This window comes from Muntiacus reevesi, chromosome 6 (assembly GCF_963930625.1).
Source record: "Muntiacus reevesi chromosome 6, mMunRee1.1, whole genome shotgun sequence".
Classification (NCBI taxonomy): domain Eukaryota; kingdom Metazoa; phylum Chordata; class Mammalia; order Artiodactyla; family Cervidae; genus Muntiacus; species Muntiacus reevesi.
In genome coordinates, this window is record NC_089254.1 from 4,838,002 (window position 1) to 4,854,680 (window position 16,679).

At 50.9% G+C, this 16,679-nt stretch overlaps 1 protein-coding gene across 7 annotated transcripts in view; it reads left to right on the forward strand.

Annotated features, from left to right (window-relative positions):
• Positions 1-367: 367 nt before the first annotated feature.
• GRB10 (growth factor receptor bound protein 10) overlaps positions 368-16,679 on the forward strand; it is a 216,560-nt gene continuing 200,248 nt past the window's right edge. For all 7 annotated transcript variants that reach the window (XM_065939818.1, XM_065939823.1, XM_065939817.1 and 4 more), the window contains exon 1: positions 368-587. The gene's annotated coding sequence lies outside the window, so the exon portion shown is untranslated. The remainder of the gene's footprint in view (positions 588-16,679) is intronic.

Here is a 16,679-nt window from a genome sequence, read left to right on the forward strand (position 1 = left end):
TGGTCGCGGGTCCACGTCCGGGAGTCCCGGGAGCGGGACGCGGGGTCCGGGCGCCCACGCCCAGCTGCCGGCTCCCAGTCTCCCGTGCCAGCCCCCGGCAGCAGCGACCTCCTGTAGCGCCCAGCCCCGCACCCCTCCAGCGCCCCGCGCTCCCTCCGCGACCCGCCCTGCGCCCAGGCCGCGGCCCTGCCCGCGCTGGCGGCCCCGAGCGGTCCGGGCTGCGGTGGCAGCAGCGGCGGCGGCGGGAGGAGGAGCAGGAAAAGCGACCGGGGGAGGAGGCGGAGGCGGCGGAGGTGGAGGCGGCGGCGGCGGCGGGCGGGGCCGGGCGGGTTTAAAGCCCATCGAGGGGGTGGGGAGACCGGGAGGAGGCAGGAAGGGACGCGAGCGGCGCGCCGTGGCGGGCTGGGCGCTCGGAAGCCGCGGAGCCCCGCGCGGAGCCAAAGTTTGCGCGCGGTCCCCGGGCGGCGGCACGCGGGGGCCGGGACCGCCCTGCGCGCCGCCCTTGCCCCGCGGGACGGGCGCCGCCCTGGCCGCGCCGAGGGTCGCGGGCGGCCGGGCGGAGGCGGCCGGGAACGGCGCCGTGGCAGGTACGGAGTTGGGCGGCGAGCGGGGCGCCAAGTTACTTTGTGGCCGGCGGGCGGGAGGGCTGCAGTCCCGGCGTCATTGTCTGCGCGCGGGCCGCTCGGGCCGGGGACGCCGGGCGCCGCGGGGGCGCGGCGGGCGGAAGGGCGTCGCCTCGGGCCGGGGGCTGCGGCGCGCGAGGGCGGGGACCGGGCGCGGCGCTCGGCGTCGGCGACCCCGGGGAGCCGGGGAGCCCGGGCGGCGCCCTCTGGAACCCTCCTGTCCGACGCCGGCGGCTCACGGGCCGGGCCGGGGTGGGGGCAGCGCCGCCGGGCGGTCAGGGCCAAGGCCGCGCTCCCGGATCGCCTGGAGGGTGGGCGCCGCGCGCCCCTGCAGCCCCCGGTGCGCCCGTGCTCGGGCGGTGGGGCCGGACCCCCGGAGTCGGAGCGAGCCCGATCCTGGGATCTTTCCCTTTGGTTCTGCTCCCCGCCCCCGGGGCCTAACCCCGAGTCGAGGGTTCGCGGGTTAGCGGCCGGCCAGCCGGGGAAACGTGATAAGAGCCGTGCGGTTCTCCGAAGGCGATTCTGATGCAACTCTCGGCCTCCTGATCGCCTCTCCCGGCGTCTGCCTGAGGACGGCCCTGAAGCATGTGCGTTATGGAAATGAGACATTCTGTACTTTTTATTGTGTTTTTCTTGCCTTGGGGTTGTAAGAAAGGCCAACTTTCTGTCATTTGTCTTGGCGAGACGGTGGGTCACGTAGGGGAGCCACAGGTGACTTTGCCCTGGCAGGGATCTTTCTGATGCATTCGTTGGAGAGAAAGCTTTCTTGCAAACGTTGTCCCCAGCTTCATTCAAGAGATGCAAAGAAAAGACCCAAACAAGTAGCGCTCGTGAGTAAACACGCGTTATTGCACAACTTTCTCTTTGCTGCTGTTTACAAGGCCTAACCCAGAACACTTTGTTTCTGAAAATGCTGATTCAGCGGTTCGGAGCCCCCGAGTCTCCAGAGTGGTGCTTTCTCTAACGTTTCGCTCAGTTTTACTAAGAACACATGTTAGCACACCAACAGGCGTTGACTGGGGTTACAGCACCAAGCCGGACGTTTTTCATAGGAGTTGACCCACTGATTCCTTCGTTCTTTCCAGAAGGAAAAATAGACAGGTTCTAGGTTTCTCTAGCAAAAGAAGTTCTGACTTCTGGCAATGGTGGTGTCTTTTAGGTTAGTATTTTGTTAGGAAAAAAGCTCTGAAGCCAACGTGTTTCCAGGAATGATTCTAGATGACTAGGTTTTGCGGTTAAAAATCAGAACTCTAGGATTATTGCATATAATATTTGAGTTTTATTGGAAACATTTGAAAGAGAAGGCCACACAGGCCAATCCCCGGATCGCAGGGAGGGAATTTGAGGACAGTCACACACCCAGCAACTGAGAAGTAACTGAGAAGAGCAGCAAGGGATACTTGTGTGGCATTTCACTGTTTATGGGACACGTTCAAAGCCAGATTACTTTTAATCCTCTGCAGCCTCCTGCTCCCCATTTTACAGGTTTGGAAATTGAGGCTTGGGCTTCCAGGTGGCTCTAGTGGTAAAGAACCCACCAACTAATGCAGGAGATGGATGTAAGAGACTCAGGTTTGGCTCCTGGGTCAGGAAGATCCCCTGGAGTAGGAAATGGCAGCCCAGTCCTGTATTCTTGCCTGGAGAATCCCATTGACCAAGGAGGTGGGCTATAGTCCTTGGAGTGGCAAAGAATCAGACACGCACAAACCCAGCCTCAGGAGGTTAATTGGCATGTCCAGTCACATGGCTGGCAAATGCCAGAGCTATCACCAGATCCTAAGCTTTGGGTTCTTTTTTTTTTTTTTTTTCCAGTCCTCTGTGGCTCATGCTTCTGTGCATCTAAAAGAGAAATGGCCCTAGGAGCGTCCCTGGGCCAGTCACACACCCGGAGAACCAGCAGGCTCTGTTCCCATTCCCGTGGCTCCTGGATACCTGCCCTCTCACTGGCCTATTATCAATGTTTTCTTTTGTCCGATCACTTTTTGTGCTTAGATACGCCTTTGTTTTGAAAGGAAATTTTGATACCACGAAGTCATGAGTCTGATATGGTGGTTATGTTTACTGTAATTAGAATTGTGTTTTAATAAAAGCTGTGCCCCGCTAAAGTCATCTACCGGGTATTGCCTGTGGTTTGTACAGCTTTTGGACTGGGCTAAATGCCTTTCCTTGTGGACTAGGAACCTGGAGCTGGGCAGGTTCCTGCCAGGGCTTGTAGGGTGGTAGCTGCCAGGATCGGAACCTGGACAGCCCCGGCCCAGTTGCAGGGATCATCTCTGTGGCCATTGACCCTCACACAGGAAAGAGGAACCAAAGCCAGACTCTGGACCTTTTGATTTGGAGGATGAGGCTGTTCTAAGACTTGACAATGTATAGAAACCAAGCTCCTGCCTGAACAAAGACATCCACTGTGCCTTTACCTTCCTCTTACAGCTTTAGGAATTCTAGGTTGGTATAGCTGATAAAACTTTTCAAGATGACATAGTTTAAGGAACTTACTTCCTTGGAATTCTGCCCAACTCTTAACCACCGGTGAAAAGAACCATGCATGGTGGTTGGCCGGTCTGCCTGTCAGAACTCTGACACTGACCGTAGACAGTTGTGTCCTACTTCATGGGAGGAAGTGTGTGTGTTTAAGACTTGGGGTGTGATCCCTCTGTCAGTTTCTCATACTGTTAACCCAAGGTGGAATTGTGTGAGTCTATAAAGAGAAAACATTTGTTTTGCTTTTCATGTATGTAGTCAGTCATATGTTCATAATTTAACTAAAACTTTTTCTGCTTGTTGAGACTGTATTTCACCTGTCTTTATCTTTTGCTTAACTGGGCATTTGGGACATTAAGGAAGATGTTAGAACAGACAAGCGACTTGGTGGGCAAATGGGTGCTTTGGGGACCTGGGAACCGTCTACAAGGTCTTTGTACCAATGGGTGTATAACCGATTGCATCCACTCACGTGCTGGCTGGCGTTTACATTGTGTTAATGCTTCATGGCACGTTTCTGGGGAGCTATCTGTTCTCCCACCTTTTCTGTTCAGTGTTCGTGCTCCTGATGATCATGTCTTGTTGACTGTAAGAAGATGAAAGCAGGTAAAGCTTAAAATCACCAGTCTGCTGGCTTTTCTGTAACAACGTAAGGAAAAATGGGACGGCTGTTTTTGAGACCAAAACAAGCCATCAAAAATCACCCCACAGTTAGAAATGAGTGCTCATGACTTTCTGCTTTGGGGATAAAACAGCCCGGAGGAGATACCCCGTTTTGCTCCTCTAGTGGGAGAGGTGGGCTTGAGAATAAGCAGAGCCTGGCCTGCTTGAGTGCTCTTTTGTTCATTTGGGAAAGGGGTGGATGTTGAGGTAGAAATAACTTAAGTCATAGTCTTGCTTTAGAATCCCTGCCCAGACACATAGGATGAAGTTAGTGGGTCATGACTGGATGCCCCTGGGAAAACTCAAATATCCCTGTTTTTCCACCAGTGACTTTACATCTGGCTTGGGGCATGATTTTCTTGGATTGTTCAGACCCCTGATTTGAGGGACTTCTCATTTGGGCTTCCTCTGCCAAGTTGGACTGTGTGTTTTAGCATCTCCTGTGCCGCCGTGTTGCTCTTTTCTGCTCTTGCCCAGGTGGGTAGATGATACTGATGACACCACCAGGCACTCTGCCTCAGTTGGACCCCTGGTCTTCTTTAACTAGCTGGGTGAGCTTATGGAGCTAGCTTTTACTGGCTCATTGGTAAAATGTGAGTCACAGGGGTGCCGACCTGCAGGGAAGGTGGGGTGCCTCTGGGTTCGTGTGCACCTTGGTATGTGGCGAGAGCTCAGAGATGCTGCATCTGTGACCCTAAGCCTGCCTTAGAACAGCTTGCATGCTGGGTTATGCTGCTTTCTGTTAATTGACAAGGTCTCTCTCAGTTAATTAGAAAGAAGACTACTTTTTTTGGTGTTTTTGTCTCTGGACCCATTAGCTGTACAAAATCTTGTGTCACTGGCTGAAATCTGCCTTCAGCACCAGTCACTGTGAGCAGAAGCCTCTCCTGGCCTGAGCAGCCCATGGGTAGGATGCTGTGAGCAGAGGTAGATGGTGGGATGGAGACCTCGCCTGGCCACAGACCACCTGAACCAGACTGTGGGGAAGAGCAGACATCATAAACTGGTTCTTTGTGACCAGGAACAAGACATTTGCAGCGGCTGGGATACAGGCTCAGACTCGCTCAGACATGCTGTGATGCTGGACGCCTGCATGAGCCCTCTGGGCGCAGGTACACGGGGCCGGGTGGCCTCTGTCCTTAGGACCCCAGGGTGCTCGGTGTCTGGGGTTTGCAGAGACACCTAGCCCAGCTGGGACTGAAACACACATGAATGGCACATCCTGATGGGCTGCCTGTGCCCCTGAGGCGCTCCTGCACTGTGTCTGGGGCGGTGCTGCGGGCAGCCTTGCATCCCCCAGAAGTCTGGCTGGGTCTTGGAGCCAGGTCAGTGGGCCCGGGTACCAACAGCCGCGATCTCGCCTGGTTAGCACAGGCTCAGAACGCACTTGGCCTGAAAAGAGTTTGCTGTGTTTTGCCTTCTTTACCGTCACTGCAACTGAAGCTACGTTGGGTGGCTGGGATCTTCAGCTGTCTTCGCGCTGCCCCTGGCACTGCCCGGCGGCCTGCCTGGCTGGCCCTGGCTGCGAGCTCACTGTTGTCTCACTCTGCAGGAGAGAACCCAGAAGGTACCTGAAGATCCCCTGTCACATGGGTGCCAACAGCAAGGGACCCCCAGCCGCCTGGATCAAATTTGAGATGCTTGTTGGAGGGGAGAGACCCTGCGAGTACTCACTTCTCCCACCTGCTGGGCTTTTGGTTTATTTTTTTTGGAAACTTTCATCCCTGGGAGTGTTTTCTCCCAGTCTTTTATGAGTTGTGAGCACACCTTAATACGAAGACTTTAATTATATCCCATATCAATAATAATCTTAGGTTTTTTCTGCTCCAAGAAACTCACCTTGACCAAAAAGCTGCTACAAATGAGGAGTGTTTCCGTTCAGGGGTTTGTACGGTAGCATCACGCACACAGGCTTCCTGGGGGCTCAGTGGTAAAGAACCTGCCTGCCAGTGCAGGAGGCATAGGAGACAGGTTCCATCCCTGGGTCTGGAAGATCCCTTGGAGGAGGAAATGGAAACCCACTTCAGTATTCTTGCCTGAAGAATTGCATGGATGGAGGAGCCTGGCGGGCTACAGTCCATGGGGTTGCAAAGAGTCAGACATGACGGAAGCAACTGAACGCATCGTGTACATAGGAGGTCTCGTCAGGCCTGAGGGTGATGCCTGCGTGAAATCTGGGACCCTGCTTGGGGAATCTTCCCGTGGGCTGGCAGGTTGAGCTGGGTGATGTCCTGCATGGACCAGCACAGATTGTGGGTGTGTCACCCCGAAGCCTCCGGGTGTCTTGTTCCAAAATGCTGTTGGGTTCCTCTGAAGAACTGTGTAGATTTCGTGGGACCCCACCAGGATGTTTCTATAGATAAAGGAGTGCATGAGACCTCTCAGCCTGTCCCCAGTGGAGGAGGGATACGTCAGGACGGCTTCTTGCTCCCTGGTTGGGTCATTACCTAACTGCAGACCTGGCCTGGCCCCCGCACTCCGGGACCTGCAGTGCTGCAGTGGACACCCCTGGCCTGGGTCGTGTCCTCCTATTCCCAGGTGGGGCCCTGTCTTCCACTCGCTGGCCTGGCCTTCCCACACAAGTTCTGCCCATTTAAAGGGTCAGTAGCTTTCTAATCCCTCAATACCTCAGGCAGACTTTTGAAGTTTAGTGGTTTTTTTTTAATCAGAGCAATAAATGTACGTAGTTTGAAGAGTCAGTTCCCCAGAAGTAACCAGGCTTATCAACATTTTCTGTATTCATCTCAGTATTTCTAAGCAGATATTTAGTAATGTACTGCAGTTCCTTACCACCTGTCTTTCTCCCCGACCCACCCAAAGCTCAGCTTCGAGTAGGATTCTTTTAGTCCCCTTCTTGGAAGGTGAGGAGTGGGCCTCTGTCTCATTCGCATCCTGACCTGTACTTCCTGTCTCCCGTCGTCTCTGGACCAGCACACTCTGCGGCTGCCGTGGTGACAGCTCGAAAGGCTGCCTGTGGTCCAGCCACGTGTGCTGGGATCACTTTCTCTGTCTTCCAGGACGTCTTGTTTTCTTCTGGAGTTGTGTTTGCCTTTGCTTGGTAGTTTATGTACTTGCTGCTCCCTACCCCAGCCCCCACTCCAAGCTGACACAGGTGTGCAAATACTCTCTTGGACACCTTTAGGTATCCAGCCAGGGGCGTCTCTGGGAAACAGTGTCTCGTGTGCCTTTTGTCCCCAGGGGCCTGGCTGCCCTCCAGCCTGCCTGCTCAGCTTTATCCCGTCTCCTCCTCCATGGTCCTGGCGGGCCCTTTGTTCTTCTCTCGGCTCTCATGATTCCTGTTTCGTGGTTTCTTCCCGCAGTTTGATGGAGAGCATTTCATAAGAGCTTCCAAAGAAGAGATGCATGCAAATTTTTTGAGACCTTGCTTGTCCAAAAATGTCCTTATTGTACCCTTCACTTTTCAGTGTTTTATTTATCTTTTATTCATTTATTTTTTCCATGTCTGGAAACTTGTAGGATTTTCTCTTTGTGTCTTTATTCAGAAATCCCTTGTAGCTGTGTCTTGTTGGGCATCTACATCTATTGTGCAGAGCACATCAAGGCTCCTTCAAGCTGGAGACTCAGATCCTTGGGGACCATTTTTTAAATTAGTTCTTTAATTTCTTTCCCCTCCCCCAATCTTCTCTTCTTTCTTCCTAGAATCACTTTTAGTTGATGGTTAGCTGCTGGACTGGTTCTCTAATTATCTTTTATCTCGTTGAGTTCTTCTAAGTTGCAGAGTATATCAACTTGACTTTTAACTGGATTTAAGATTTTTGTTTTCATTGTTAATTTCTAAGGACCTCTTTATTTCTTTATTATTATTTTTACTTTACTTAGACTTTACTTTTTGGACCAGTTTTACAGTTACTGCAAAATTGAGCAGAAAATACGGAGATTTACTGTTTACACTCCCTGTCTCCACTGCCCCCAGGTCTCCCCACTGTCAACATCCCCCACCAGTGAATGAAAGCGCTCCGTCGTTTCTCTTTGCAACCCCCTGGACTGTAGCTCGCCAGGTTTCTCTCTCCATGGGGATTCTCCAGGCCAGAATATGGAGTGGGTAGCTGATCCCTTCTCCAGAGTATCTTCCCTACCCAGGGATCGAACCCAGGTCTCCTGCATTGCTGGCAGATTCTTTACCAGCTGAGCCACCAGGGAAGTTTGTTATAGTCAGTGGCCCTGCCGTAGAGCATCACTACCCCGAGTCGTTACCCCTGCTTTAATGCACAGCACTCCTGTTTCACAGATGCACTACTTTTTTAAACTTCTTTTTGGATATACTTCCTTTTTTGGGGGGGGGGTGCAATTTCTTCCATAGTTTCTCTTCTCTCCAATTTTTAGTTTATTTCTTTTTCTGCACATTTGGCTTACCCAGAAAGCCGAGTTTATGACAAGGAAGAAGTTATATGTGGCTCAGAGGGTAAAGACTCTGCAATGCGGTAGACCCAGGTTTGGTCCCTGGGTCAGAAAGATCTCCTGGAGGAGGGCATGGCAACCCACTCCAGTGTTCTTGCCTGGAGAATCCCATGGACAGGGGAGCCTGGGGGCCTACAGTCCATAGGGTCACAAAGAGATGGACACGACTGAGCGACTGCACTTTCTTTCTTTACTGAGGGAGGCAGTGTGAGGGGAGGAAGGGTGGGCCCTGAGGCTGGTCCCCAGCTGGCCGCCTGGGCCACTGAGAGAAGCTGATGGTCCACCATTGTGATCCCCAGGCAGTCCTGGGGGTGGTGGGGGAGAGGAAGAGCTGTCGGTTGTTGCCCGTTCCCTCCACGGAGCTGTGGGTGCAGGCCACATGGTACATGGTCCTTGGCCTCGGGGCTTGTCTTGCCCGCACCCACAGGGTGGTGCGCGCCTGGGTGGGCCACCCAGCAGTGGCCACACAGGAGCCCAGGCAGGTGAGGCAGAAGGGTGCTGTCTGACCCATTCTGTGTGACCTTTGTCTTCAGGGCTCAAGGCTTTGCTTCGATGTCTGGGTCCTGCTGTGCTGCTTGTGTTCAAAGATGTCACTGGGAGGCTGATGGTGGGCCTCAGGGTATGGCCCTTTGGTGGCCCCCATTGTGTGGGGAGACCCTGGGGCCCCTGCATGGGGTCTCCTTGCCTTGGCAGCCGGACGGTCTGAAGAAGCCTCTTCTCAGCCGTGACTAGGAGGTCAGTGGGAGTCTGGGCCATCAAGGTGTGGCTTCAGCAGCAGAGCCTCTGGTGCTCAGAGTGGCACCGGGAGCCCTGTTACTGCTTCAGGAGAGCAACCCACCCGCCTGTAGCGAGAGTGGGGCTTCGAGGGACCAGACTGAGCCCTGAGCTTCCCGTGGGCCCCCCCCTTGCTTCCTTGTCCCTGATGCTTGGGCTTTGCAGTGCGTGGGTCTCCATCTCCTCTCCTGGCTGGGTGTTCTGCTCTTACATTTGTGAGTGAGCCCCCCTTCCCCCCAGCTTTATGCCTTTTAAAAGATCCCCTCTGGAGGCCCTCTGTTTCTGCTCCCGAGGCTGCAGGGCGCATGTGATCAGCTCCAGGAGCTCGCATCCAGGCTGAGAGCAGTGGGGTGGGTAGGCCGGCACACGTGAGGATCCCAGAGGAAAGCTGGGTCTCTCCTCCAGGGACTGGCCCTGGGACCGTGGCCAGCTCATCTCTGTGCACGTTGATTTCTTCTGGCTTCTTCGGGTTGGGCCCTGTGCCTTGGTTCCCTCCTCAGTGTCTCTGCCTCCGAGCTGTGGTGGCCGGCGCAGACTGGGAGGAGGGCTCGAGGTCCTGCACTTGAGGGTGGCCGCCCTGCTGGTTCTGAGAGCAGAACCAGCCTCCACGGCTTTCACTGGATTGGCTTTAAAATATTGAAAGAACAGAGTCTGATCACCATGGAGCCCATCCTCCTTGGGTGAAGTTCTGCTCCTTTGCTCGTCCCGGGAGCTGCACATGGGTGGCTTCTCTGCATCTGAGCTCGGCACCCCAGTGGGCCTCCCTGCTCCCCGTCCCTGTGAATGTGGCACCGCATCTGCGTTCCGTGTTCTAAGGGCCAAGGACAGCTCCCAGCCCTCCCTGCCGCGTGCTCTGGTAGGGGCACTGTGGCATCTTTACTTGCTTGGACTCATGCAAGTCACTTACTCTCGGCCTCCGTCATCCTTTGTGTCAGGGTTGTGTGTGCATTTGTGTGTATATAGTTACATGTGTGCAAATGTATATAAAGTGATGAGCACACGACCTGCTCACATGTAGCGTGTTATTTTCTTTGCATCTTTCTGTTTTTTTAATGGTCCTTTGTTTGGCTGCACTGGGTCTTAGTTACTGGCATGTGGAATCTTCATTTGTTGTGGCACTCAAGATCTTCAGTTACAGCTTGGAAACTCTTAGTTGTGGTATGTGGGATTGAACCTGGGCCCCCTGTGTTGGGAACAGGGAATCTTAGCCACTGGACGGACCACAAGGGAAGTCCCTTGATCGTTTTAAAATAGAGCCCTGCTTTCTCCATGACATCCAGTAGCTTTATGCTTGTGACTTCAAGAAATAGCCTTTCCCATCCCTGCTATTCTTGCTCTGACATTTGGGGGGCGGGTGTGACCCTGGAAAACTAGAAGTGGCTGACCTTGCTGGTCACATGGGCCCTAGAGGTATGAGGAGAGAGTCGAGGTGCCCAGTCGTGTGTCTGACTGACGGTGCGTCTCGGATTTACCCACGCATGGGGCTCTGCAGGGCTTTGAGGGTGGGTAACTTTGGCCACCTGATGCGAAGAGCTGACTCATTGCAAAAGACCCTGATGCTGGGAAGGATTGGGGGCAGGAGGAGAAGGGGACGACAGAGGATGAGATGGCTGGATGGCGTCACCGACTCGATGGGCATGAGTTTGAGTAAACTCCGGGAGTTGGTGATGGACAGGGAGGCCTGGTGTGCTGCGATTCATGGGGTCGCAAAGAGTCGGACACGACTGAGCGACTGAACTGACTGACTGAACTGAAGGAGGACTTTGGCATCTGACAGTGGCCAGTGTGTCCTTGTCCATCAGGGTGGAGGTGGCCTAGAGGGAAGCAGATGGGATAACCAAGGGAGGAATGGGTTGTTTGGAATAGCCTCGAGAACCAGGGATCCAGGGGATGCAAGGTCTTGGACCATTGCACTGTCACAGGATTTGGTCCTGGATTCTCGTGGTGCACCGTGACCGGCTGTGCTCTGTACTTTCCTTGGGAGTGCCCTCCCCCTGCAGCAGAGGAGTGTGCCTAGGACAGCGGGCCAGGGTTCTGCTGGAGGGTCCTGTGCGCACATGTGGAATGACGCAGTGAGGCCTATCCAGCACATTTGTGAGGCAGGGTGATACCCACGCTCGCGGAAAGCCTTCCATGCTTCTCTGAGTTAGAGCACATTGGCTATATCTAGGGGTGTCTAGGGGTAGAGAATGCCTGCAGTGGGGAGACCTGGGTTTGATCCCTTGGTTGGGAAGATCCTCTGTTGATAGGCATGGCAACCCACTCCAGTATTCTTGCCTGAAGAATCCCCATGGACAGAGGAGCCTGGTGGGCCACAGTCCATGGGGTCTCAAAGAGTCGGACACGACTGAGCGACTAAACACAGCACAGGGGTGCCAAAGAACCCAGGACCCGGTTCCTGACCAGGGGCGGAGTCACATGCACCCTGCCCGCGCCCTGCCTGCCAGCATGCAGCGGCCCCGTACACTGGCTCTAGCACAGCCCGTAGTGGGCTGACACCAGGATGCGTCGGGGACCAGCCCACAGTGGTCCCTGCTCTGGTCCACGCCCCAGCCGGGAGGGGCCAGCCCAGGGTCACCTGCTCAGGCCCTGGTGGTCAGCAGCGCACCCTCCTAGCTGTGGCTTTTGGCACAGAGGGGCTCCAGGGGTGGGAGTTCTCAGAACCCGGGATCCTGGACCGGTCTCTGGCCATCCTGTCCCCAGAGTTGGGATCCCACGGCCTCTGTGGACGTTAGCTTTGGGGTGGTGTTATGTAACCATTTATAATCTTCATTGTTTAATGTGTAACAAGTAGTAACTGTGCCCAGATAAACCCAACCACTATCTCTAAGCCAAGTGGCAGGCGGTGGGTGTGGGAGCCAGCTGGGGAAGTGGGATGCTTTTGAACTGTGATGTTGGAGAAGATTCTTGAGAGTCCCTTGGACTGCAAGGAGATCAAACCAATCCTAAAGGAAATCAACCCTGAGTCTTCATTGGAAGGACTGATGGTGAAGCTCCAATACTTTGGCCACCTGATGTGAAAAGCCATCTCATTGGAAAAGACCCTGATCCTGAGAAAGATTGACTGTAAAAGAAGGGGCAGCAGAGCATGAGATGGTTAGGTAGCATCACTGACTCAATGAACAGGAATTTAACCAAACTTCAGGAGATAGTGGAGGATGGAGGAAGCTGGTGTGCTGCAGTCCATGGGGTCGCAGAGTAGGACATAACTTAGCAACTGAACAATAACAGCCATTAAAAAAAAAAAAAAGTGTGTGTGTTTCACTTATTTTTTTGGAGGGAGCTGGAAAATTTCTGTATGGACATGTTAAGTATTAATGGTGTCTGAAAATGGTACTTGTTAAACTTCAGCATGCCCACAGATCTCTGAGGGATGCTGTTATCATGCAGGTTCCAGTTCAGTGAGCTGCATGGGGCCAGACTGTCCAGCCCACAGGTCACGTGCATGCTGCTGGCCAGGGCCTCCTTTTGTGTACTAAGGTGCATGCATTTCCTCTCATTTTATTTTTGTTTTATTTTTTTTTAGAAATTCTCTTAAAAGGACACTTTACCTTCCTTGTAAGAGCTATTGTTACTGATGCTATTACTTACTTTGAGAATTTCGCTGACAGGTTTTAGTGATTAGCTCTATATTGTTATATGTGGCATTCTTTTTTTTTACCATTTAAAAAAATTAAATTTTTATACAGTTTTTTTTAAAGATTACTTTCAATTTGCCATTGTTATAAAACATTGACTAAATTCCCCATGTTGTATAACACATTCTAGACCCTGTCTTAAGCCCAGTAGTTTGTACCTCCCCACTGCTATATTGCTGCCCCGCCCCCAGCACACTGGTAACCACTACTGTGTTCTCTGATTTTGTTTCTTTTTCGGTTCCACAGATAAGTGATATTATACAGTATTTGTCTTTTTCTGTCTGACTTATTTCACTTTAGCATAATGTCCTCCAAATCCATCCACATTGCTGCAAATGACATTATTTCCATCTTTTTTATGGCTGAGTAGTATTCCATTCACACATTGTATTCATAAATATGTTTATACTTCACTCCATTTATAAAAACGTGCAGAGTCCTGCTTTGACATTTAGTTGGGTTCCTGTAGGTTGTTTTCAGTGGTTTCTTTTTTGTTTGGCACTTTCAGAAAGGTTTGCAGGCTTTTGGATCTTGAATGGTCTGGAAACCCTGCCTACTTATTGTATAATGATGCAGTAAGATACAGGGATACATTGCAGTCCCTCGTGGCTGTTGAGGCTTTGCTTAGCTCCGTCCCATCTTAGCATCAGGTGAGAACCTCAGGTGACCTCAGTCGGTGGAGAAAGACCAGACCTGTGTCCCCAGGAGGCTGCCCGGCTGGGCTTGGAGCCTGTTCATATTATGCTGTCAGCATGAGTTTTGCCCTGTGCAGGCACGTGGGGCGTTTCCCATCAAAGAAAGTGACCTTGTCGCTGCCCTGGTCTTCTTTTCATCCGGGAAGCTGCCTTCTGTGTCAGTCTTCACTCTACATAGTCACTTCTTCATTCTGTCTTTTGAAAAATTCCACCACCAATATCCTTCCTTCTGTAGCGGGGTCTGGGGAGCTTTGTGTTCTTGCAGCCTCTTTGGTCAGCGTGTGCATTAACGGGCCCCACGGGGCTTTGGGCTCTCTTCCCTTGTCATCGCTCATCAGGTATCATGGTGATGCCGCACAGCGTAGTGAAGTGAAGTCGCTTAGTCACATCCGACTCTTTGCGACCCTGTGGACTGTAGCCCAGCAGGCTCCTCCATCCATGGGATTCTCCAGGCAAGAGTACTGGAGTGGGTAGTGCTTCTCAAAGGTTAATCCGTATCACAAGAGCTATTATTCTTGACCAAGCACCCAGACTCTTCCACAAGAGCTGCTCCGTTTTTCATTCCCATCAACCCTGCACAAGCGTTTCAATCTCTCCCACATCCATACTAATAATTGGTAGTTTCCAATATCCCACCCTCCCTCCTTCCTTCCTTTCTAATAGGCATGAAGTGATATCTCATTGTGGTCTTGATTTGCATTTTGTTCTTGAGTTGTAGGCTTTTTTTAATCTGTTGTGGATATTAACCCCCTATCAGATACATGATTTGTAACTATTTGTCCCTTTCTGTAGGCAGTCTTTTCATTCCCTTGTCTCAATAATATGCAGAAGTTTGTAATTCTGAAGTTCAATTTATGTATTTTATTCTTTTGGTACCGTATCCATGAAGTCATTTCTAAATCCAGTGTTATGAAGATGTTCCCCCATGTATTCTGAGAGTTCTGGTTTTAGCTCTTGTGTTTAGGTCTTTGATCCATTTTGAGCTAGTTTTTGTTTATGCAGTAAGGTAAAGGGTCACTTCATTTTCTTGCATATGGATATCCAGTTTCCCCAGAATCAATCATTGAAAGCACTATCCTTTCCCCATTAATATTCTTGGCATCATGTTGAAAATTTACTCACCATATATGTAAGGGTTTCTGGGCCTTCTGTTCTATTCCATTAGCCTGTGTCTGTTCTCATGCCAATGTTACACTGTCTTGATTGCTTTGTAGTAAGTTTTGAAATCAGGAAATGTGAATTTTCCAACTTTGTTCTTTTTCAAGATTATTTTGGCAATTCAGAGTCCCTTGAGAATTCATGCGAATTTGGGGATGAGTTTTTCTCTTTCTGTAAAAATGCCAGTGGGATTTTGATGAATTGCATTGAATCTGTAGATTGTCTTGACATTTGATACTAAGTTTTCCAGTCCATGAACTCAAGATAACTCTTTATTTATGTGTTCTTTATATTCATGTAGAAATGCTTTGTAGTTTCCAGTGTACAGGTCTTTTGTCTCTTGGTTTAAATTTCCTCTTAATTATTTTATTATTCTTGATGCTATTGTAAATAAAATTGTTTTTTAAATTTCCTTTTCAGATTGTTCATTGTTAGTGTATAGAAGCATAGCTAGTTTTTGCATGTTGATTTTATATCCTATAACTTTGATACATTTATTAACTCATAATTTCTTGCGTGTGTATGATTTTTAAGGTGTTCTGCATATAAGATTCATGTGCAAACAGAGATTATTTTAGTTCTTTCCAGTTTGTTGTTGTTTAGTCCCTAAGTTGTGTCTGACTTTTCTGTGGCCCCATGGACTATAGGCTGCCAGACTCCTCTGTCCATGGAATTTCCCAGGCGAGAATACTGGGGTGGGTTGCTATTTTCCTTCTCCAGGGGATCTTCCCGACCCTGGGATCGAACCTGCGTCTTTTGCTTTGCAGGCAGATTCTTTACCGGAGCCACTGGGGAAGCCCCCTTTCCCATTGGGGTACCTTTCATTTCTTTTTCTTGCCTGATAGCTCTGGCAATGCTGTGTTAAATTGAAGTGTTGAGTGTGGACATCCTTGTCTTTTTCCTGATCTTTGAGGCAAGCTTTCAGTCTTTCACTATTTAGTGAGATGGTGGCTGTGGGTCTTCATGTTCGAAAAGCTTTCTCCCTGGCTGCACATATGGTCTATCCTTGAGGATGTTCCATGTACATGTAAGGAAAATGTGTATTCTCCTGTGGCTGAGGGGGCGTTCCGGGTGTGTCCGTGATGTTTGTTTGGTTTATAGAGTTGTCTAGGTCTTCTGTTTCCTTACTGATCTTCTGTCTGGTTGCTCCTCGCATTACTAAAGTGGGATGTCAAGGTCTCCAGCCAGTAGTGCTATACATCTATTTTCTTCAGCTGTGTCAGCGTTTACTTCATATATTTTGAGGCTCTTTTCTCAACATACAATGTCCTTCTTTGTCTTCTGTAACAGTTTTGACTTACAGTATATTTTGACTAATGTTGGTATAGTGGTCCCAGGTCTCTTTTTATTAATATTAGCATGAAATAGACTTTCCCATCATTTTCTTTTCAACCTGATTGTGTCTTTGGGTTAAAACTGAGTCTTAGCACATTGTTGGATCATGTGTTTTTTTTTTTTTTTTCCTCCATTCTGCCAATCATCTGCCTTTTGATTGGAGGGTTTAATCTTTTTACATTTAATTACTGATAAGGAAGAAGTTTACCAATCTGCAATTTTTGAGGGTGTGCATCTCTTCCAGCTTTTTGTCCTTTATTTCTCTAGAAGCCTTTCTTCTTAGAATGATCTTTATGCTTCAGACAATTAAGATGTGACAGTCACAGCGTAAGTGACTTTTAGGAGAATGCCGTATGAAACACGGAAGCTTGAGGCGGCTGTTATGAGGCCCTTCATATCCTAGTCCTGTCCTTGCTGGGTGGGGTGATGGGGCCGTGTCTGCGGGACCCTAGAACCGGTGGGCCGGCATCCTGTGCGGCAGTTTGGAAAGGAGCAGAGCGAGCGCTTGACTGGGTGAGGGGTGACTCCTTCCTCTGTGAAGCTGAGTTTGTCGTGTGATCTTCAGGATAGCCCTGCTGGTGGGGGAGAGAGGATCTTCCCCCGGTACCTGGGGAGACGGGCGCCCTCAGAGACAGACGCCTTGTTCAGGGTCAAGTGTGTGTTGGTGTTAGGGTTAGAATTGCCCTCCAAGGACCCCAGCTTCATCATCCTCTGTGCCCCTGGGTGGCACCAGGGAGGAGGAAGGGGGAAGGGCGAGGGAATGTGTTTCTGCCTACTCAGACCCTGCCAGGATGTGGATTCTTTGCTCCCAGGATTTGTGAACCTTAAAGGAAAATGCAAGTCAGAGCCTTGCACGGTGCCCGACACACAGTAGGTCTTCATTCATTTCCGTT